At 49.1% G+C, this 6,645-nt stretch overlaps 1 long non-coding RNA gene across 1 annotated transcript in view; it reads right to left on the bottom strand.

The window, feature by feature from the left end:
• The window catches only part of LOC109314171, a 12,842-nt gene extending 11,903 nt beyond the window's left edge, over nt 1–939 (bottom strand). Inside the window, exon 1 of the long non-coding RNA XR_002102237.1 lies at nt 768–939. This is a non-coding gene — a long non-coding RNA (uncharacterized LOC109314171). The remainder of the gene's footprint in view (nt 1–767) is intronic.
• Between the last annotated feature and the right edge of the window lie 5,706 nt (nt 940–6,645).

The raw sequence follows: 6,645 nt of genomic DNA, 5'->3' as shown, positions 1-6,645 counted from the left end.
ACTAAGAGACCAGAGGGGGAGGTGTGTAACAGGGTTCCCAACCGGAGCCCTGTTACTTGGGGAAATCCCCACAGCTGGCAGTCATGATGCCCAGGCGGGGGCAGGGGGGAAGATTCCCCACGCCACCGGTGCGCCAATGGGGCTTGGCTTCCAGGAATATAAAGAGGAGGAGGCCCCAGGAAAAATGCCTGTGGGCACAGAGGACGGAGAGAGGGATTGCCTGAGACCCCAGGAGAAGACTACCCCTGAACGTGGAGCTGAGACGCAAAGAAGGGACCAGGCCCGTAAAGATGTCTGATACCTGCAACGGGTCTCCAGACACCAGTGGTGAGTTGTAGGTGGGAACAAGTTGCAGGTCCAGGCAGCAATGGGACAAGGTGTCCCACAATAGCGAGTCAGTCCTTGGTTGGGATCTGGAAGGGAACCTGGCAACAGCTCCAGAGGAAAAGGGGTAGACAGCTGGGACCTGCCATGCCGGTGTGGACAGCAGGGGAGCTCTCAGAGATGAGCCTACACAAACCACCAGGAGGCAGAGAAGAGATGCGGTGAGCCTCTGCCACCAACAAGGCAATTAGCAGGCATTGAGTCAGCCCAGGCAAAGGTGGCTCACACCCAGGGTGGCTAATTCGGCACTTTAAGATTTTATTAGCCACAGCAAACCGATAGCGGGGACTACTCTTTTCGCGGTAATTGGTGCAGGACAAGTCACCATCTGCGTGAGTTGCTAGTGAAGCAATTAGCGCTGTGGGACACTGGTCGGTACTTACCTCTAGAACTGCAAAGCTGGCAACCCTCTCAGGAACATAAATCGGACATGCTACTGCCTGTGGGCCAGGCCACTGTAAAAGATAAAAAATAAAAGCACCCAAAAATCACGTGATGGGTCAAGTGTTATTCCTCCACGGGTACCTGCTAATATGTCATCTCTTTCCTCCCTTTAATAAGATCAAAGTCATGGCAGGTATAACCAAGGAACCAGGTGGTATCCTGCAGACCCGGTAACAGAAGAGCATTAAAGTTCTTGCATATGCTGACAATATATCTCTCATAAGTGAACATATGAATGACAGAGAAGCTATGTATACTGAACTAACAAATGAAGTAAAGAAAATCAGACTAGTAGTAAATGTGTATAGAAACACGGTATCTGCAGGTAACTAGGCCAGCAGTAAGTCAGGGACCTCAAGGAAACGAGACAAATTTTAAACAAGTGACCTACTTCAAGTACTTAGGTTCTGTCATAACTGAAGTAAAAAATGGAGCCTACTTTGCATTGCACAACCTCCTGTCATTCAAACTCATCCCAAGGAAAGCTAAATGTCAAGGCTATAAAAAAGGCCTGGCTGGAATGATGTAGTTGGAGATGGTCCTGCTTTGAGTAGGGGGATGGATTAGATGACCTCCTGAGGTCCTTCCAACCCTAATATTCTATGATTTTATGAAAATTATAATCAGGTCACGTATAGACTATGGCAGTCAAACCTGAGTTCTCTCGCAAGCAAACAAGATACTACTACATTGTTTTGAAAGGAAGATGTTATAGAAAAACCTTTGGTGCACAGTATGCTCCCATAACACAAGAACTGTATGTAAGAACCAATGAGTTATATCAATTGTACTGAGCCCCGACCCTGACATAGGAAATCGGAGTACAATGACTACCATGGTTGAGCCATGTTGAAAGAATGGAAGTGACATGGACACCAAAGAAATTGCTCCTTGGGGTATCAGCAGGGAGAAGGCTGCCTAGACAACCAAGACGAAAATAGCTAGGTGATAGTTTCATAGTTGGTAGGGTCAGAAGGGACTATCAAGTCTGACCCCCTGCCATGGGTTGGACAAAATACTGGGGGGGTCAAATGACCCTGGCTAGGTGATTATCTAGCATCCTTTTGAAGACCCCAGGGTAGGAGCAAGCACCACTTCTCTTGAAAGTTGGCTCCAGATCCTAGCCGCCCTGACCGTGAAGTAGTGCTTCCTGATGTCTAGCTTGAACCTACTCTCAATCAACTTGTGGCCGTTATTCCTAGTTACTCCTGGTAGTGCTCAGGGGAATAGGGACTCTCCTGTTCCCTGCAGGTCCCCCTGGTAAGTTTATAGACCGCCACCAGATCCCCTCTCAGCCTTCTCTTATGGAGGCTGAACAGGTTCAGGTCCCGTAGCCTCCCTTCATAGGGCCTGCCCTGCTGTCCCTGGATCATGCGAGTGGCTCTCATCTGGACTTTCTCAATGTTTTCCACATCCCTCCTGAAGTGTGGTACCCAGAACTGGACACAGTACTCTAACTGTGGCCTGATCAATGGTGCATAGAGGGGGAGGATCACCTCCTTGGACGTGCTCGTGATGCATCTGTGGATGCATGACAATGTGTGGTTAGCTTTACTGACCGCGTCCCTATATTGGTGGCTTATGCTCATCTTGCAATCAATAATGACTGCAGGATCCCTTTCTGTCTCTGTGCTGAGGAAAAGGGAGTTCCCCAGCCTATAGGTATGCTGCTGGCTTTTTCTCCCCAGGTGCAGTACCCTGCACTTGTCAGTATTGAATCCCATCTTATTCTCATACACCCTCCCCTGTAACCTGTCCAGATCTAGTTGTAGCCTGTTCCTCTCTTCTGTTGTGCCCACCTCTCCCCACATCTTAGTGTCATCCTCACATTTGAAGAAGGTGCTTTTCACCCCCTAGTCCAAGTCGCTGATAAAGGTGTTGAATAGTACAGGCCTGAGGACCAAGCCCTGGGGGACTCCACTGCTCACATCTCTCCAGGTTGAAAATGACCAGTCCACCACCACCCTCTGGGTGCGGCCCTCTGGCCAATTTGTGACCCATCTGACTGTGTAGGCATCAACACCAAAGTCGCGTAATTTTTTAATGAGAATGGGGTGAGAGACAGTGTTGAAGGCCTTGCTAAAGTCCAGAAAGACTACGTCTAGCGTGACACCTGTGTCCAAGGATTTTGTGACCTGGCTGTAAAAGGCAACCCGGTGAACCCATGCTGGTTACCACTAAGCATAATCCCCTGTGCTGGTCCCTTGCAGATGTACTCCTGGATAATTTTTTCAAAGAGCTTCCCCAGGACCAAGGTAATAACGGGCCTATAGTTACCTGGGTCCTCCTTCTTCCCTTTTTTGAAAATGAGGACCACATTGGCCCTTTTCCAGTCCTCTGGCACCACACCAGAGCACTATGAGTGCTCATAAAACTGTCAGGGGTCCAGCAATGACTCCTGCCAGTTCCCTCAGCACCCTGGGGTGGAGATCAGCTGGACCTGCTGATTTAAATACAGCCAGCCCCACCAGAAGTTCCCTAACTAGGTCCTGCCTGACCCTAGGCCTGGTGGTGCCTCTCCTGAGTCCGTCTGGAATCCCGCTGGGAGAGATGTCCCAGTCCCTGCTCAGAAAAATGAAGGCAAATAATTTGTTAAAGAAGTCAGCTTTTCCATCTGGTGCAACCACCAGATTGTCAAGCATGTCCTGCAGGGCCCCCATGTTACCCGCTGCCTTCTTTTTACTCCCTATGTATTTAAAAAATGTCGTCTTGTTATCTTTGATCCAGGTCGCTAGTCCTAGTTCCATCTCCGCTTTAGCCTTCCTAACAGCCCCCTTACAGCAATGGAGGTATAATCCTTCCTGATGATAGCCCCTCCCTTCCACTGGGTGTATGCCTCCTTTTTAGCTTTCAGATGTTCCTGAATGCCTTTGGTGAGCCATGGGGGCTTAACATGATGTAGTGTTAGACCTACAGAAATTAAATGTGAATGACTAGAGAACTAAGGCACACAACAGGTAGGAATGGATTAACATGGTCGAGGAAGCCAAGAACCTCTAGGGTATAATAATAATAATATCTTCCCATGGCTGAGAGTCCAGTTTCTAGAATGAATGCTTACATCATGTTTCTTTTTCACTGCTGTTAACAGAAGGAGCAATGACACCACAGTAGGGCCTCCTGAACCTGAGCTTTTAACTTGAGCTGTCTCATCAGTGACTTGGCTGATGAAATGCTAAAAGGAAAGTTAATGGAAACAATCCTATATATGTATGTTTTGGAGCTATTTGCATAAATTATGTCCCAGCAGCAGATATGCGCCTGGATGACATGCTTTACTTTTTGTCCAAGACACCTGTTCAAAGTCTCCCAGAATCTGAGCTGGAGACGGGGCCAACCCTACTTGGATTTGGCTTCTTTTCAGGTTGCAAAAGGTGCAAAGAGGCAATATTTGTTGATATGTTTAAAAAAAGCAAAACAAGTGCCCTTTTCAGCTTGTGGGATGTTTCTTTCTTCTCTGTCCATGTTGTTACTTTATAGCAAATCCTTCCTTAAATTAAGAACCCTTCCTTACAGATAAAAACACAACCCAAGCACCTTGGCTGTTTTTCACGCATGACAGAAAACCAGGGCAAACTTGGCATTCACAGTGAAACTCACCACAAGCAGGGGCTGCTTCATCACATGCATGATCTTTGTTGGTTTTCCAGTGAGTGCGTGTATGATGATGCATAAGACCAGCAACAAGCTCATCAAGAAGAAGCTGCTCTTCCCTCTGGCACGACAACTGTTGCCTGCTGCTCAGTCACAGAGGCCAGTGTGAAGCAAACCAGCAGGACATCTTGATACTAGGATGATGACAAGCCCCATGAGCCTGCTGTCATCAGCAGTAGCAGGCTATGCACTGAGGTGGAAGCACATGCTGCTCATAGGGGGAGACCATGTGTTTATGGGGTAGGGTGGCAGTAGTGGGAATCTGATGGTTCAGCACCAAGTAAAGAGATTTGGAGCCTGAGTGGGGAGAAGGGCAAGTTTCATGTCTCTAAAAAACTACCTTACAACTGTTTAGGACATGGACCATAGTTTGGGGGAGGCAAGGGACCAGCAATGAGCAGGTCTCTGGGATTGGCTAGCCCTTGGCCATGCTAAGGGTCCCATATTGCTACTCCCACCTGGCTGTGCCCAAGGAATCAGTGCAAGGGACCCTGGGCCATATCCACAAACGCCCAAGTCCTGCCAGGGATCCCACAGAATGAGTCCCTCACACAACCTCAGCCATTGCCTTTGCAATCCAGATATGAATCTGTGTGACTTGGTTTTGTGCATCTGCCCACAACTGAAACCTGGTCCCAGCAAAAGGCCTCTCAGCAGAGGTGGCTCTCAACATTCAGCTCCCACAGAGCAGCCATGGGAGAAGGGGGCATGCTTCCTCATGGCAGAGCTGCTCCACAGCTGATTTGTGTGGGGAAATGAAACAGACCAAGGGGGTCCCAATGCTGGGACCTGCAGAAAGTGCCACTACCATCACCATGTGGATATAGTCACTGCAACCAGCAGAGTTGGAGAGTGAGCCCCCTTGAATGGAGCCTCCCTGGTCATGGTTGGGCATTGTCCCTGTGTTTCAGAGTCCTGCATACACTCATGCCTTTGAGCAGAAGCAGGCCACTTGAATTCAGGACCAAGCCCAGGGGTCACAGTGCGTAGGAACAGGACTGATCCCCATAGGGGATATTATTATATGATTACATAGCTTGTGACCAACCTGGAGTGCATGGAAACAATACATGTTCCCCTAATCCAGCAAAGGGAATTTACAAGAAAACATCCCTGCGAATAAAGAGTGAGGCTGTCATAGAGGACTTGCAGTTGCATCTCCAAGCCTCAGGTGTTCTGAAAATACCAGCAGTAGTGATGAGTGCCACACGCCGCATACTCTGCTGTGGGATGTGTTCTACAGCAGTGGTTCTCAACATTTTTCCTACCAGGACTCCTTTGCCAAATTGATGGCTTGATCCAACCCACACCCTGGTGGGCTTGCCATTGCATGACCAACAGCCCCCCTCCCTCCCCCCCGCTGCAGCCTTGGCACCCGGCCACCCTGTCACCTCCCCACCCACCCATTGCCTACACACACACACACACACACACACGCACACATACACAGAGCACCCCCCCCCCACCTGATGGTCCCCAAGCCCTGACCCTCCAAACCCAGCCCTGTTCCCCATACACTTACCTTCATTTGGATGCTGGGGCTGCTCCCACAAGCAGCTTGCAGGCTGGAGTGCTGCAAAAACATGGGTTTCCCCTTGCAGGCTGGAATACTGCCAGCCTGCAAGAGGAAACCTGAACTTTCATGCATTTTTTTGGCACAGGCTTGAGACCCTTAGAAATATTCTTGTGACCTGCTTTTGGGTTGCAACTCAGGAGTTGAGAAACACTGCTCTACAGCAATATAGCCTGGGGCTATAGCAGGCAGCAGAGAACCAACACTCCTGGGGTCAAGTCTTCTTGTGCCAGAGAAGCCAGGGGCCCACCACAGTCACTGGCCCCCTTGTATGGTCTGTCCAATGGCAGGACCATGGTCTCCTGGGCAGGTTGTTTTCTGTTTCAAAACACAGGGTAATGTCAGGCAGAAAAATGGAGGAATCCTTGATAGTTTTCACTGATAATCTCGTGCCTTGAACTGAGCCCCAAACATTTCACTTGGGCCAAAGATAAATTCAAAGGCTGATTACAAAAATCCTTCCACAGTTAAAAGGACAAATATCCCTGAGCCACAAACTTTTTCTGATTGCCTACAAGTGCTTGCATGGGCAATGGTTATACTCCTGGGCTGTGTCCAGATGAGTGCAGATGTTGCAGACCTGTCTGCAG

Source organism: Crocodylus porosus, unplaced genomic scaffold (assembly GCF_001723895.1).
Source record: "Crocodylus porosus isolate Cpor-Errol unplaced genomic scaffold, CroPor_comp1, whole genome shotgun sequence".
NCBI lineage: Eukaryota > Metazoa > Chordata > Crocodylia > Crocodylidae > Crocodylus > Crocodylus porosus.
The sequence above is the reverse complement of the archived record's forward strand: the minus strand, read 5'-3'. Positions and strand labels throughout refer to the sequence as shown.